This window comes from Pelophylax lessonae (genome assembly GCF_965119305.1).
Source record: "Pelophylax lessonae genome assembly, chromosome: 8".
NCBI lineage: Eukaryota > Metazoa > Chordata > Amphibia > Anura > Ranidae > Pelophylax > Pelophylax lessonae.
The window spans coordinates 201,827,755-201,846,264 of NC_138775.1; positions in this window are offsets into that span (position 1 = coordinate 201,827,755).

Below are 18,510 nucleotides of genomic sequence, written 5' to 3' on the forward strand. Positions count from 1 at the left end.
CCCCGTTCACATACACGCGACGCTACTTCGCTACCTCCGAGGTCGCTGTGCGAGCAGCGCGCCGCGACCTCGGAGCGGCCGCCACGGACTTCATAACATTGAAGTCTATGGCGGTCGACTCCTGGTCGCCCCAAAGAAGCTCCGGACCCTTTTTCTAAGTCGGAGCGACTTGTGTCGCTCCTATTAGAACGGGTCCGCAGCTTCCCTATGGAAGGCGACCTACGGCGACCTGTGAGGCGACCAGGTCGCCTCACAGGTCGCCTTAGTGTGAACGGGGGCTAAGTCATATTAACCTCCCTGGCGGTATGATTATGTCAGGAATTATATACCAAAAGCGGTACAATTTTTTTCATGGAAATTTGGCGTTATGTATTATAGGCCTACAATTCTTAGTAATTACTGACTTAAACCTGACCAAAACAAGAGTCTAGTAGACATCCCAGATGTGATAAATTTGAAACACATAAAAATATATATATATACACACACACACATATATATATATATATATATAATATATAACGCATGAATTATAATCGAATCAATAATATAATTTTATATATATATATATATATATATATATATATATATATATATATATACACACACACACACACACACACACATATATATATAAAAAATATATAATTAAAATCGAATCAATAATATAATTTTATATATATATATATATATATATATACGTGTGTATATAGGTATATGTGTATATATGTATATATGTGTGTGTGTGTGCACATATATATATATATATATATATATATATATATATATATATACATATATACACATATATATATATATATAAAATATAAAATGTGTTATGTGTTTGTGTTTTGTGCAACGTTTTTTGAATTTCCCTCCCTAGTTCTGCTCCCATGCAGCATTGCTGCTGCAGGGAACGGAACTAGGAAGTCATCACACCGACGGAGGACGGACTCTCGGCGGGACTCTCGGCTGGCGGTCACAGCAATGAGAGATCATCGCTGGATCGCCAGGAGAAGGTAAGAGACACCGCTGCACTCTCTGCACATTCACCCCGAGCGTGACTTGGGGATACCGATCCTGCACTAAAAAATCCACCCCGAGTCACACTCGGGATTACCGCCAGGGGGGTTAAGGAGTGAAGGGTAGGTAAATGTAACAGGTAGGGCCAGTATTAACCACTTTAAGACCGGAAGGATTTGCTCCCTTCCTTACCAGGCCATATTTTGCGTTTCGGCACTGCGTAACGGACAATTGTGCTGTCGTGCGACGCTGTACTAAAATAATATTGATGTCTTTTTTCCCCCCACAAATAGAGCTTTCTTTGGGTGGTATTTGATCACCTTTGCGATTTTAGCTTTTTTTGGGCTATAAATGAATAAATAGCGACAATTTTGAAAAAAAAACCGAACAAATAATATTTTTCACATTCTGCTATATAACATCCCCCCCCCCCCCCAAAAAAAAAGGTAAAAATCTAAATTTTTTAACATTTTAGGCCAATTTGTTTTTTGCTACATATTTTTGGTAAAAAAATTGCAATAAGTGTATTTTGATTGGTTTGTGCAAAAGTTATCGCGTCTACTAACTGCGGGAAAGATTTATGTCATTTTTATTGTTTTTTTGTTTACTAGTAATGGCGGCGATCTGCGATTTTTTGCGGGACTGTAACATTGCGGCGGACAGACCGGACCCCTAACTGACATTTTTAACACTTTTGGGGGAACCAGTGACATTACTACAGTAATCAATGCTAAAAATATGCACTGTTACTGTAATAATGCCATTGGCAGGGAAGGGGTTAACCCTGTGGGTGATCAAGGGGTTAAATGTGAGCCTAGGGGCGTGATTCTAACTGGGGGGCGTGGCTTGTGAAATGACCATAGAGACATGTGATCCTATATAGAAGGATCACATGGGCTCTATGATCATTCCAAGGAGAAGAATGGTCAGCTGTGTTTACAACAGCCGACCGTCCTTCTCTCTCAGCGGGGAATGATCCCGGGTGTCAGGCGGCAATCAGAGCCGCCTGCCCGCTGCATCGACTTCCCCGCTGACGAGCGGGGGAAGGAGCGTGCTGCTGGCGGCTCATGCTCGCCCCCTAGCCTCCTGCTGCCGACCGACATATAGCTACGTCGGTTTGCCCAGGAGAGGCTAAAGCAGTTAAAGTAAACCTGTTGGTTTGCCCTGCATGGGCAAAGAAAATTAATTCAGTTTAAGACTCTAAAGGATCCCAAAGCAAAGATCCATTTCCCAAAAGACCAGGACTCTAACGTATCAGTTCAAAATCTATTTCCAGAAAGGAGTGACTTATTCTGTGTGAACTAAGGTGGCCCCCAAATCATGGCATTTTGCTTGATGTTGATAAACTGTTCGCAGTTTGTGCCATTTTTAGTGCCTTTTAACTCTTGGTGGGCTCTGCCATACTGCCTTGCAGGCTTTGCTAGACTCTACAGTTCCCTACAGCCAATCAGAAAGCTGTGAAAACAAAAGCAGAACATATCTCTTGGTTATAGCCTTCAGAAGGCATGGTGCTTCATAGTGACAGTTTGCATTAGGGCCTACTGCCAGTCCACTTCAGTTTTCCTCACATTAGTTGAAGTCCAATTGCAATGTCTAATTCCCATTGTTCACTACCCCCTGTCCTCACTTCTCTGGGACATATGGCTATTATTATCACCACTAATACTCACGGGGGCTGGCATGTAGGCATTTGTCTAAATTGTTCTTTTGTATGTTTTGGATTATCCCACTTTTGCTAATGCCTTCTGTTAAAGCGTTTGTTAACCCAAAAAAAAAAAAAGCAAAAGATCCTGTTCCCTTAAAGCAGGGGTGGGGAACCTGCGGCCCCCAGGTTCATCTAGTGCGGCCCGCAGGTTCATCCAGTGCGGCACCGCTCTTCTCTGGTAAGCACTTCCCACCAGAAACACACACAGCGGCACACACAGCAGTACCCAAAGCAGTACCCAGAGCATTACCACCCAGCAGTACCGGCCTGAGCCAGCAGTACCCAGGGCATTGCCACCCAGCAGTACCAGCCTTATCCAGCAGTACCCAGAGCATTACCACCCAGCAGTACCAGCCTTAGCCAGCAGTACCCAGAGCATTACCACCCAGCAGTACCAGCCTGAGCCAGCAGTACCAAGAGCATTACCACCCAGCAGTACCAGCCTGAGCCAGCAGTACCCATAGCATTACCACCCAGAAGTACCAGCCTGAGCCAGCAGTACCCAGAGAATTACCACCCAGCAGTACCCAGAGCATTACCACCCAGCAGTACCACCCTGAGCTAGCAATACCCACAGTATTACCACCTAGCAGTACCAGCCTGAGCCAGCAGTACCCATAGCAGTACCCACAGCAGTACCAGCCTAAACCAGCACTATCCATAGCAGTGCCATCCAGCAGTACCAGCCTGAGCCAGCAGTACCCACAGAGGTACCCACAGCAGTACCAGCCTGAGCCAGCAGTACCCACAGCAGTGCCATCCAGCAGTACCAACCTGAGCAAGCAGTACGCATAGAGGTACCCACAGCAGTACCAGCCTGAGCCAGCATTACCCATAGCAGTACCATCCAGCAGTACCAGCCTCAGCCAGCAGTACCCACAGCAGTACCATCCAGCAGTACCAGCCTGCAGTACCCACAGCTCAGTAACAGAAAGCAGTACCAGCCTGATCAAGAAGTATCCACAGCAGTACCAGCCAGCAGTATCAGCCTTACCTAGCAGTAACCACAGCAGTACCAGCCAGCAGTACCCACAGCAGTAAGCAGTACCAGTCAGCAGTACCAGCCTGAGCCAGCAGTACCAGCCAGCAGTACCCACAGCAGTACCAGCCAGCAGTACCCACAGAGCAGTTCTTCTAACCACAAAAACGCTGAATGCTGAAAAATGTGCATAAACGCTGATAAACATGCTTTTATCAGCATTCAGCATTTTTTACATTGCAGAGCTAAATGTAAGCTGGTGTAATTATACAGAAATGCCCAAAAATGCTTACGTTGAAAAACGCGCATAAACGCAATTTGAAAATGCTGTTAAAAGCACGTTTTTAAAGCAGCACTTTCCTGCAGCAATCTGACGTCCAGAAAGACTTTTTTGAACGTCCTGTGTGCATGGAGCCGAAACTGACCAAGAAATGAAATCCTAATTCCAGCTAACAATTTTTTGACAGTTACAGGAACATTTTTTTCTCTTTAGAGATAAGGGTTTTACATAAATTAATAAAAGCTGACCATTGTAAGCCCCCCCTGTCAGTATTAAATTGTTTGTATTAAACCGTGCAGGTTTAGGAGATATTAATTTTACCTACAGGTAAGCCTTATTATAGGTTTACCTGTAGGTAAAAGTTAAAAAACTGAGTATACTACCGCTTTAAAGGAATATGAAAAATACTAATTGGAAGGATCAACAAATAATAAAACTCTGTTACAGGAGGGCTCTGAAAAATGAAGACTGCTGTGTTAATGCTAGTATTTAACCACTTAACCCCCGGAAGATTTTACCCCCTTGCTGACCAGGGCCTATTTTGCGATTCGGCACTGCGTGGCTTTAACGGACAATTGCGCGGTCGTGTGACGCTGTACCTAAACGAATTTGACTTCCTTTTTTCCCACAAATAGAGCTTTCTTTTGGTGGTATTTGATCACCTGTGCTATTTTTACTTTTTGCGCTATAAACAAAAAAACTGCGTCAATTTTGCAAAAATAACAATATTTTTCACATTTTTCTATATGAAATTCCCCCCCCAAAAAAAAAGTAAAAATCAAAATTTTTTAACATTTTGGGCCAATTTTTTTTTTACCATATGTTTGGTAAAAAAACCCCGCAAAAAGCATATTTTGATTGGTTTGCGCAAAAGTTATTGCGTTTACTAACAAAGGGAAAGATTTTTGTCATTTTTGTTGTTATTTTTTAACATGTAATGGCGGCGATCTGCGATTTTTTTTGCGGGACTGCGACATTGCGGCGGACAGATCGGACCCTTGACTGACATTTTTTACACTTTTGGGGTTACCAGTGACATTTCTACAGTAATCAGTGCTATACATATGCACTGTTACTGTAAAATTACACTGGCAGTGAAGGGGTTAACTTTTTTTTTGAGAGGGAGGGGTGGTGTGTGTCCCTAGTTGCGTGATTCTAACTGTGATTGGCTGTGGCTTGAGGTGTAGGAACAGTGATCCTACATAGTAGAACCGTATGATCACCATTCCTACACAGGGGAGAATGACAGGCGGCTTGTTTACATCAGCCGCCTGCCTTTCTCCCTCTCCACCCGACGATCGCGAGTGACCGGCGGACATCGGGTCCGCCGGTCACACGCGCGGGAGGGTCCGTGACCACGCGGGATCGGGAGCGTGCCTCCAGTGGTGCGCGCTCGCTCCCTAGACCCTCACAGGCTAGCGACGTAGCCCTACGTCGCTCTGCCTGTGAGGGGCTGACCGCCGACATAAATAGTCATGCGGCAGTCGGCAAGTGGTTAAATCTGAAATCATGGGGCCCCTCCAAAATATCAAGCCCAAGGTAAGGTTTTATTTAAAATATTACTTGGGTATAAGAGCCAGCGCATTTTGGGGGCCACACATCACCCCTTCATCAGGGCTACAACATAACAAGAAGGGATAAATGAATAAAAGTCACATTTATTTGGGCTACATAATGGATTGCAACTTCTATAAATATATATTTAAAGAGAATCAGTGTAATCAATGTATAGAACAATGTTGAAATTGAATAAACACATCTCAAACAAATCATTTTTTATTTTGCCCATAGTTCCGGATGTGCCAAATCTTTACAACTGTAACATTAGCTTTTTAGGGTTTTTATTAATTAGAATATATACTATCTGTAAAATTATAACGTTGCAGAAAGATATTAGGGTAGTCTGGTGCCATCTAGTGAAGCTTAAGTGCATCACAGTTATTGAATTCTAAATAAGTGTTATCTAGTTAAGGGGCTATTTATTAAAGGGATAATGTTTTAATATAACACCCCCATATAACACAACAATATAATACAGTAAATGTGCATACAGCTTATCATGAAATATACTAATGAGGTGTACAGTACCAAGTAATAACTGGGACTTGCTTCTATAGACTGCAAGAATAGACAGACCTGACAAATTGTTTTCATATATCTCTTAGATTGTAAGCTCAAATGATCCTGGCTCTCTGATTTCTACTGTTTTAAATTGTATTGTAATTGTACTGTCTGCCCTTATGTTGTAAAGCTCTGCGTAATCTGTCGGCACTGAAAAAATCCTGTATAATAATAATATTAATAATAACTCTGATTGAATTCATCAAATAATTATTGTTTTTCTCTATCATATTTATTTGTAGCCAATGGATCACACTGCTGCCAAAAGCCAATCAGGCGTGTGAGTGCCCGGAGAGGCAAGGCACGCATGGACATCACTGGATCGAGAGGGGGGGGGGGCTCAGGTAAGTATTAGGGGGCCTTTAAAATGCATAAAGGTAAAAAACCTTGTGCCTTTAGAACCACTTTAAGCTTTATCACTGACAGGGGTACTTGCAATGATCAGCTTTTCAGTTATGTAAAATTATTATCCCAAAAGGAAAACAAATGCTTAAGAAGTTTTGGCGGATTTCGACTATAATTTTTTTGGTCCATCGATATCTGCTAGTATTTCTAACACTGCCCTTCTTCCTGAATTGATAATGCTGCTCTCCATAGGTGGCTCTGTTGCTGCTTCATTCAGAGTGAAAATAACCTAGAACAGGAAGTGTGTTACTGACCAAATTACCAGGTAAAAATAAAGGAAAAGGGGCTGAAAAAAAGTTAAAGAAAGGAGACCACCACATTTAAAGTGGTTGTAAACCTCAGACATAAAATATGAACAATGCTTATCTCTCTGTATTGTGTACGTGTCTCAATTAAGAGCACTAAGTGTAATTTCTGTCTCCTTCCTCTGCCTCCTTCTTCTGCTATCAGCATGAATCACTTCTGACAAGTTTCCCTGACACCAAGAGAAAAAAAGTGACAGGGAAGGACCTCCAGCTGATTGACAGCCTCAGCTCTTTTCCTGTGTACTGAGTGAAGGGGGGTGTGTGTCCCTTCTCTCCAATCAGCTCTCAGAGCTCTCCTCATTGAGCTCTGCAGTGTGTAATTTCAGCTCTCCGCCCCTTTTTTCCCGAAATCTCAGACAAGCTTTATAAATTCTGGACTTTGAACAGATGTAGAGCAGAGAAGACTGCAGACAAACAGTTACAACTTATGTAGGAGGATGTGTTTTATCTCTGTGCATCACCTGAGGCCAGTCACTTCTGTGGATATATATAAGGGTTTACAACCACTTTCAAGGATTGGTAAATTGAAATATATACAATGTTTGTTCTAGTGACCACCAATACCACGATTGAAAGTAAGGGAGAAACTAACATTTTTAGTTGCCACTTGAGCGGGAAGTAAGGGGAAATTTTCCAATAGGGACACTTGTTCTGGTGACAACTGTACAAGAGGAGATTTCCCTTACAGTGTAGTGATTTCTGCTCACTTCTTGTTGTCAGGACAGGAAATAAAGAGCAATCTCCTCAATGGAACACAGATAGAAAAAAAAAAAAAAAAAAACACAAGAGGGGTTCTGAGGAAGGGGGCTTGACCCCCGAAACGCGTTAGCGGTCCTGATTGAAGGACTTCTTGCAGTTCACACATGGTGGATTCTTGTAACACGATTTTATTATCTTCATGTCTGTGAGTATGCATTCGGCATTTTATTAAAATTTTGCAAACAGTGACCACGGGTAATGCACTAGGTGTTTGCGCCTCCTTTCTCTCTTTTTCTATAAAAAAAAGTTTTGGGTTTACTTATATCTGAAAATAATGCTCTCGATGAGGGATGGGCGCTAGTTGTATTTTGATAATAAAATCAACATATTTGAAGGAGGGATTAACTTTTCGCATCACTGCATGATTATATATTAATACAAGAATAATTTCAGAAATCCTTACTTGTCTCTAAAGCTTGAAACTCCAGGGACTAGAGGTTCCTCCTAGCTGGAATCAAAATTGAAGCAGAACTGTGACCTTAAAAGAAAGAATTGCAAGCAGGAAGGTAGACAAATAGTCTCTTCTACAATAAAAGCTTCTTACCTTTCTTCTTGCAAGCATATACAGCTTAGTGTACAATTCTTGCATCTACCATGTGCTGATGAATTTAAATGAGAAATTATTGGTTACAACAATTAAGAATTAAACCCGTGATGAGAAGTCCATAAATGCTAGTTGGGTTTTGGTATTAAAACATTTGAAGCCAGGAGTCTCTTTTCATATCATTGCATATAGCAGTGATTTTAGGAACCCTTAACTCTTTAGGATTTACAACTCCAGTGACTAAAGTTTCCTGTTAGCTGAAATATTTTTGTTATTCAAGCGATACAAGTCTGTAAATTAGGAGCTTTCAGTACAAAAAAAAAACAGATATACAGATGGTGCCATCTTGTGGGGTTAAATTGTACTGCAACTGTGTATACTGTGTGTTTGTATGAGCTTGCCACATAATGAGTTACAGTAGGTTCTTGCACTTTACAAATTATTTTTATAGAATCTAACAACAGTGCCAAAAATGTGTCTCTAAAGCTGGCCAAACACTAGCCGAAAAATCGTTCAAACTCATATTCGAAAAACGAAAAATTGGCCGTGAGAGCAGACGATCGTGCCATCATGTAATGACCAAATTTTCTAACGATAAATCGTTCAACAGACATAAATTAATCAGTTTTTCGTTCAGTTTGTCTCATATGCCTAGTGTAAACAGTTCGGGTCAGAAAAACATTAACCTTTCAATTTATCATTCGTTCGGCAGAATTTTCCAAACTGTTCCTTTGATTTTTCGGCTCTGAAAAGTTAAAACCGATTTTCTATTTGTGCCCATTAACTGGATGAAAAATGAACAAACGGACCAAATGACAGATTTTCTAACGATTTTTCGGCTAGTGTATGGCCAGCATTAAAATAACACTGCGGGTGCTCTAAAAATATTCACCTGCTATAACAGGGGACACAGTTAGTTACAAATAGAAATAGACACTGGTGAAACCACATGTAACCCACATTTTTTTTAGATTTTATTTGATACAATAAATATGTAATATATTGCAGTTTACCAGTCCTTAGGTTCCTGGAATTTGTTTTCTGTTCATGCTTTTGACCTTTATTTTAACAAAGTAAGCCTTCAAATGACACTTCCTGTCCCTGGATGGCTACATTCACTCCTCCACTGTACCTATGGAAGGAGCCATGGTTGTCACCCATGCTGGACTTCAAACATGTCTGCCTTTGTTCTTCTCCATTACATAGAAGCTAATGAGATAAGTAACTTCCATCAGAAAGTTAAGGCTGTGTGTGCTTTCTTTTAAGTTCACAGGAAGTGACAAAGATGGTACATTTCTGGTAAGATCAACACATATTTTATGTACTTGCTAAGAATGTTTTTAGCCCATAACAAAAAAAAAAAAAAAAAAAAAAAAAAAAGCTAATGCAACCACCACATCTGAGGACTGGTAAGCTGCAATACATAAATATTTCAGTTTTTGTTTCAACTATTTTTTAGAAGATTCACATGGCCCCCATGCCACTATATGGTTATACTGTATGTGGATCAGACCAGTTCCAGGAAACTTGAAAATTTTCCCTTGCAATGGAGCAGTGTCCGCACTGCAAGGGCTAATTGCCTGTATGACCACTGTAATATATATATATATATTGTAACAGGAAGTCAGCTAAATCTGGGAATGTAGTCACAGGAAGGAGATACATTTCCACCTGACTTAGAAAGTCCATTAATTAATTTAGGGTGTTGGCTACAGAGCTAGCCAGCAGGAAGTTGAAAGGCCTTCACCTGTTCAGAATGAGGGAGTTAAGGCTCTATAATTTGTTCAGAGAAATTCCTATTGTTTGCTGCCTCCAGAAGCTGTGTCCTGAAGCCATGTGGGCTGGGAGCAGGAGGACAGTCAGCGTGTGCCTCCCGACAGGATGTGTGGGCCTGGGAGAAGACCCCCCGGAGTGATGTGTGCCCGGGACGGTAACCAAGGGTGAATACGTCTCAAAGGTGAGAAGACGAACTGTTGATGTGAAAGAAACAAAAGGACTGTGTTGCCCTGTGAAGCTATTATAAAAGGACTATTGAGTGTCCGCTGTAGGACAAGGAAGTCTGCCCGACGGTAGGTTGGAGACAGACACTTAGGCAGGTTCCAGTTGTGAGAAGGTAGCCGCCCACAGAGGCAAGGATTTATTTTCTGAACAAATTATAGAGCCTTAACTCCCTCATTCTGAACAGGTGAAGGCCTTTCAACTTCCTGCTGGCTAGCTCTGTAGCCAACACCCTAAATTAATTAATGGACTTTCTAAGTCAGGTGGAAATGTATCTCCTTCCTGTGACTACATTCCCAGATTTAGCTGACTTCCTGTTACAATATATATATTTGGACACAGGCACAATTTTAGTTTTTTTCAGGTATTTACCAAAACATATTCAAGCTATAGTTATATAATGGGGCTGAAAGTGCACTCTCTCAGGTTTAATTTCCCCCCTTTTTCAAGGGACCAAAAGTAATTAGACATTTGAATCAAAAGCTGTTTCATGAACAGATGTAGGTTATTCCTTCATTATTTCTTCATCAATTAAGCAGCTAAAAGGTCTGGAGTTGATTTTAAGTGTGGTATTTGCATTTGGAATCTATTGCTGCGAACCTACATCATGCCCTTAAAGGATCTGTCCATGCAAGTGAAAAGGCCATTGTAAGGCTTTACAAACTAAACAAATTTATCAGAGAGATTGCAGCAACATTAGGATTGGCCAAATCAACAGTTTGGTACATTCTGAGGAAAGAAGAACGTACAGGTGAGCTCAGCAACATAAAAAGGCCTGGACGTCCACGGAAGACAACAGTAGTTTATGATTATGGAATCCTCTCTATGGTAAAGAAAAAGCCATTCACAACATCCAGACTAGTGAAGGACACTCTCCAGGAAGTGGGCATATCATTGTCAAAGTCTACAATCAAGAGAAGACTTCATGAGAGCAAATACAGAGTGTTTACCACAAGGTACAAACCATTCATAAACCTGAAGAATAGAAAAGCCAGATTAGACAAATTAGCATTCTTTGGATGGATGAAACTAAGATTAATCTGTACCAAAATGACAGGAATAAAAAAGTGTGGAGAAGGCTTGGAACAGCTCATGTTTCAAAGCATACAACGTCATATGTAAAACATGGTGGAGGCAGTGTGATGGCATGGGCATGCATGGCTTCCAGTTGCACTGGGTCATTGGTGTTTATTGATGATGTGACAGAAGACAGAAGAAGCCAGATGAATTCTGCAGTGTTTAGAGATATACGGTCAGTCCAGATTCAGCCAAATGCAGTAAAGTTTATTGGACGGCGCTTCACAGTACAGATGGACAATAATCCAAAACACACTGCAAAAGCAACCCAGGAGCTTTTAAAGGAAAAGAAGTGGAATATTCTGCAATGACTGAGTCAATCACCTGACCTCAACTCAATTGAGCATGCATTTCATTTGCTGAAGGTAAAACTAAAGGCAGAAAGACCCACAAACAAAGAACAAATGAAGACAGCTGCAGTTAGAGCAAGGCAAAGCATCAGAAAAGAGGAAACCCAGTCTTTAGTAATATCCATGGGTTCCAGACTTCAGGCAGTCATTGAAAATGGGGGGGGGGGGGGCACTGTATAAAAATGGTTGCAGTTCCTAAAATTTGTACTTGATATTTATGTTCAACCCCTTGAATTAAAGCTCAAAGTTTTGTTAGCTCAAATCTCGTCAGGAGGCAATTTACAAGATGATATACGGCCCTTCAGTTGCTAACCCCCCCGGATAGTGAATTTTCTCTCTTCCAACTGGGAGATGCGAGGACACAGAGCACCTAAACAAAGTGTAGACACATCTGATTTATTTCAAGTTTCGCTCATTATTTAAGGGAAGTTTGAGGGGGAAAAACTGCTTTAAACTGTTTACAATTTATCGGTCAATTTAACAATAGAACATATCTCACAGAAACAGTACATGAAAAGGTCCTTGTGTTCCCTATACACCTGTGTAAGTGTGGGGTGTCGTGTGTTGGAGATTGTGTTTGTGGGAGAGCCGCTCCGTCTGTGTTCAGCTGTCATGTGTTAATGTAAGCAATTGTGAATTGTGTTTAGGTGTTGTCAGTAATCTTTTTATGCGAAGCCTTAACTCGTTAAGTGTCTGAATGAATGCATGAAAGGGTGTTTAACATGTCAACGTCTTGCCGTCTATATGCAAAATATCCAACTGTCAAGTGTCCAAATGAATGAATGGAAAGGTGTTTAACATGTCAACGTCTTGTCATCTATATGCAAAATACAGCTGTCTGATGTCCAGGGTGTATGAATGAGTGTTAGTCTGGCTCGTTACTATGTAATTGCAAGGGACCACATTCCATTGATAAGTGGGCATAAGCTGAAATATATTATGAAATATAATAAGGCACGTTAATACAATCTTTCAAGTTTGCACTTCAAATACATTTGGATTGTTTCATTTTAATTTTATTCTGGTGGTATGCAGAACCAAAAGTATTCAAATTGTGCCTGTGTCCAAATATATGTAGCCCGCCCCCTACAGGGGCTGCTGAGTATGTTCGTTTCCTCCTCACTTCCTTGACCCCGAGGCACCTCCAACCCGCTTGACACTATGGTTTCTGACATGATGATTCAGAAAACACAACAATGACACCTAGATTTAGGTATATCAGTTTTACTGACTTTAAATGGAAGAAGGAACAAATGCGATTTCAACACAACAAGAATATTGACAGTATAGGACCAAAGTAATCAGATATCTCACTCTATATTAATTGATAATAAGACAGTCAGATCTAACTAGTTCAGCTGTATGAATAACTTTTAATGGAATATATTTCAATAACAGGTGTAACCTGACAGAGTGCACTCTATCACCTTTAACCTTGAATTAAGTGAGTTCACCTTGGTTCACCATGCAATAGGCAGACACAGCAGTGTTTCATGGCAACCGCTCCACTAACTCCTAGTATTCACTGTAATTTTACTGCGTCACAGGCCCTCTCTCTGTGTCCGTGAGCTGCTGTACCCACTACAATGGGATATCTCTCACCCGATTCCTGAGTACTCCTCTCCAGCAGTCCTCTGCACTGGGCCGGTCACTCCTCCGCAATGTATTCTGCCACTCGCAGGTGTTGTCACTCTGGAACGCTTACTTCTCAGTGACCTCCACCACCTCTCGCTAGTGCTTCCGCCCTAGGCCTCAGTCTCACTCCCTCTGTTCCCTGCAGCAGGTCTCTGGCTCTGTCCACCTCACACGTGGTCCCACGAGGCAAGAGAGCAAATCTCAAACCCCGCCCCTTATTTATAGACCTCCCCACAATCCCCTGCGGGACCCGCGGCTGCCTGGGAGAATAGTTCCATCCGTCCATTCCGCACAGTCTTCATCCTCCAACGGACCACATATCCCACAATCCAATGCGCTACTCTTCAGGAGAACCTCAGAACGAACAGCAAACTTAAAGAAACAGTACATCAGCCTCAACTATGTTGGAAGCGATTTTCTCACTTGGCTACATATATATGGTCCTAACTGTGTGTATATATATATGTATACAATGTGTTTTGGTAGGAATCTTCCAGTACCCAAGCCCCAGGCCCAAGATCACCCCCCCAGACTAGGGCCACCAACAGCCTCCTCAAGGGCCACCAACAGCCTCCTCAGCACTCCATCTTCCTCCTGACCCTCCTCCCCCGTGCATGACTCATGCCTATTAATGAAGTGGCCTACTCCCTGCCAGCTCTTCACTGGAGATTGGCTGAGGCCCTCATAAATATTCCAAGCAGCTCCTCCTAGCTTCAATCCACTATATCCAGAACATTCCTCAATGTACCATAAAATAGGGGGAGGCACCAGAGAAGCTGCTAGGATGGGTCACCCAGCCATGAGTCACTAAACCCTACTGAGGAAGTCGAGCGTCTGATTGACGGATGACGTAACGCGTATAGGGGGGCGGAGTCTTCACCGGCAACCTGGAAGCTTACAGCTAGTTTGCTGCTCTATAATTGCGGTTTCCATGCACTATCAGTAGTGCCTGTACATGTGAGTTTTTTACTATTTTTTGTCCTGAATAAAAACCCCTGTTGATACTGAGAGCATTAGATCCTGTGCCTTTTATTTTTTATGTGATATCCATGATTATTATTATTATTATTATACAGGATTTATATAGCGCCAACAGTTTTCGCAGCGCTTTACAGTGTGAGGGAAGACAATACAGTTACGATACAATTCAAAACAGGAGGAACTAGAGGGCCCTGCTCGTTAGAGCTTACAATCTAGAAGATGAGATCCGTGTCCCTATGTTTGGCTATCTTTGGGCAGCAGTGTGTCTACTGAGAGGCTGTGAGAGAGCCTGATAATTCCTGCTGGTGATTATTTGCTTATTTTGACCTTGTAGTGAAACACAGGTCAAAACTTGAGGTGAGAGGCCAATTATCTTAGGTGTTGGTGGTGGAAGACACACAGATTCACTTGTAAAACACTGGCTGGAAGACCACTGGACTCTTTGGATCTATCAATTATTTATATATTATATGAATTTGATTCATTACAAGCACTTTATTTCTATTATAGCACCTCAATATTGCACAGTTATTTGTACTATGGCACTTTAATACTGCACAGATTTATGTATTATAGCACCTTAATATTGCATAGATATATGTTCTTTTATTTTTACATATTATCACTGAATGCACCTTATTAGCGCTGTACCGTTGTTTTGGATTATTGAATTGCTTTGTAGTGGTAAACTCAGTTGGTATAGCAGCTTATTTTAGCACCTTTAGTTGATTGCATAGAGCGAATTGTTTGCGCCGATATATTCACTTTTGCAGTCACTAAACCCTGACCCAGATTCACAGCCCAGGCTTGGCCCTGAGCCAAAATTTTCCTACACTAACAGCTACACTAACATTCTAACACACTACAGGGCGCCACACAGAGATGAAATAAACCCTCCTACATAAGCTGTGCCTGTTTATGTGCATCCCTTTCTTCCCACATAATTTCTGAGCACTATCAGGCAGGGGGTGGAGAGCTGACATCACTGCAGAGCACATGGCAGGGAACTGAATGTAATCTGAGACCCGTGTGAAGGGAATGGACACACCCACCTACACACAAATTAATATGGAAACATGCACAGCTGTGGCTTTCAAACACAGGCTGTGTGCTGGAACTCTTCTCCATCAACTGGAGTCAGCTATTTGTAAGGACCTGATTCGGCTGGTGGCGGTGCTGTGTTTTTAGATCTGAATAGTGCAGTTCCGGTGGCTACCAGCAAGTGTCACTCAGCAGCCAGAAGTTCCCAGTAATTAAACTCCACCTGATGATCAGTGCAGCCCCATCAGTGATGCCTATCTGTGCCCATCAATGCTGCCTATCTGTGACCTTCAATGCTGCTTATCAGTGCCCATCAGTGATACCTATTAGTGCCTATCAGTGCACCCTATGAGTGCCCATTAGTGCTGCCTATCAGTGCAGCCTCATTAGTGCCTCCTTATCAGTGCAGCCTATCAATGTCCATAAGTGCAGCCTCATCAGCTCACATCAGTAAAGGAGAAAAAATACTTATTTGCAAAATTTTATAACAGAAAAACTTTTTTTTTTTTTTTTTCAAAAATGTCAGTAATTTTTAGTTTGTTTAGCAAAAAATAAAATAAAATGGTTTATTAAATACCACCAAAAGAAAGCTCTATCTGTCTAAAAAAAAAAAGATAAAAATGTAATTTGGGTACAATGTTTCATGCAATTGTCATTCAAAGTGCGATACACTGAAAGCTGAAAATTGGCAAGAAGTGGGTGAAAGTGCCCAGTATTGAAGTGGTTAAGCCAGAAAACACTGACAGTTTAATGCTACTCTACCTTTTCCAATATATTGGAAATATGTCCTAGTATGTAGTTCAAAAGATATTACATATCATCCAGAGTGAGCAATGTCCTTCATATGTGCACAGTAAAATCAATCATCTAGTAGAGTTCCCAGATATCTGTATTATTAGGTTTGCCAGCCTTGCAAATTACCCATAATTGCAAGCTGTTGTGTGTATACAGTATATCCTCTTGAGTGTCTAGAGGGGTTTTCCAGGAAGTACCATAGATCCGAGGTCTATAAGATTCATTAAACGGCAGACATTCCTGTCTAAATCAGTACAAGATGTCTAGATATTGTAGTGTACAGTATAGATCTTGGATCTTTGGCATTCTTGGCAGGCTACTCAACACTTCTTGAGAGGATCTTTATAAATAGCAGTTGGGTAAAGCTAAACTCCAGGCAGATAATAATAACACTCTGTAATAACACATCATTAAAATGTTATAGGTGATATAGATAACCAACGATTACCACTTTAGCCCCAGAAGATTTCACCCCCTTCCTGACCAGAGCATTTTTTTTTGCAATTTGGCACTGTGCTACTTAATTGCACAGTCATGCAGTGCTGTACCCAAACTAAATTTATGTTCTTTTTCTTTTTTTCCACAAATAGAGCTTTCTTTTGGTAGTATTTGATCACCACTAGGATTTTTATTTTTTGCAATATAAACTATAAAAGACCAAAAAAAGATGTTTTCTACTTTTAGTTATAAAAAATATCCAATAAACGACATTTTTGTCATACATTTAGGCCAAAATGTATTCAGCCACATGTCATTGGTAAAAAAAAAAAATCTCAATAAGCGTATATTTAGAGGTTTGCGCAAAGGTTATAGCGTCTACAAACTATGGGATTTATTATGGAATTTATACAGCTTTTACTTTCTGACTGCCTATCTCATTTCTTGAGGTGCTATAATGGCAGAGCAGTATAAACCCCCCCAAATTACACCTTTTTGGAAATTTTTAATTTTTTTGTCGCAAGTGTTTAAAAAACGATAAAGAAAAAAAATTACACAAAGTTGTCATTGAAATTATATATTGCTCACACATGCCATGGGCATATGTAGAAATACACCCAAAAATACATTCTGCTGCTTCTCCTGAGTACAGGGATACCACATGTGTGAGACTTTTTGGGAGCCTGGCCACGTACAGGACCCCAAAAACCAATCACCGCCTTCAGGATTTCAAAGAGCGTAAATTGCTAATTTCACTTTCTCACTACCTATCACAGTTTCGGAGGCCATTAAATGCCAAGACAGCATAAAACCCCCCCAAATGACCCCTTTTCGGAAAGTAGACAACTCAAGCTATTTGCTGAGAGGCATGTTGATTCCATGGAGAATTTCATGTTTTGCCACAAGTTTTTGGAAAAAGACAAAAATGTTACTCTTTTTTGAAAATGTGGGGTCTATTAGACTCTAGATTTCTCCTCTGCCCTTAAAATACTTTCCCACACCAAGATTGGTGTGATAAGATGCTTTCCCAATTTATAAATGGCGCTGTTTATATCCGGAAAAACCGAAGTGATGAAATGCTCATAGCTTCCGGTTTCTTAGGCCATAGAGATGATTGGAGCCATTCTGGTCTCTGATCAGCTCTATGGTCAGCTCTATGGTCAGCTGGCGGAACCACCGGCTGCATTCTCGGTATACCAGATGGGACAGGAGAGCCTGAGAAAACTGTAAAAGGTTGCGGGGGGCGCATGTCCCCTCCCACTGCTTGTAAAAGCAGTCTAGCGGCTAATTAGCTGCTAGGTTTGCTTTTACATGAAAGCCGACCGCTGGCTGAAAAAAAACCATACCAAGATGAGTCCGAAACCTGCAGGCATCATCCTGGTATGACCATTTAAAGTCCAGCGACGTAACAGTAAGTTGCTGGTCCACGTTGGGCTGGTCCTTGTTGGGTATATATTGTAATGTTCTTTTATTTTGCAGCCTGTGGGGTGAACAAAAAAAAAAAGAGAACCTAACAGATTTCTCTATTCACATTGATTGATGTGGATGAAGAAATCTCTGCCAGAAAGTGCATGGTATGTCCACCATTAGAACCGCCCTGCATTCACCCAATTCTAATGATGGGCATAAATGCAATGTTCTTTTGTTTCATTTAGCCCATCGATCGATGTGGATGAAGGAAAGTGAAAAAAAAATATATGGTGAAGCATAGGGAGATCTGCCCTCTGTCCATCCCATCCCCTATGCTTCGTCATATATCCTTTTTGTTCTTCCTGCGGTGGTGAAATCACCTCCTACAGAGCTGCCAGAATAAACAGATCATTGCTGCAGCTGAATGGTGTACCTGCAAAGCAAACAATGGTTAACAATAAAACATTACAATATAATAGTATTCAGTACAGTAAAACAGTAGAATGGTGTTTCTGCGAAGCAAACAATGGTTAACAAAAAAAACACAGTACCAATAAAACATTGATAAATAAAGAATATCCGCGCTTCCCAAAAATAGCAGCCAGCATCAATCACAGAAAATGATAAAAGTATATAAATAAAAATGCAGCGCTTAAAATAGTCC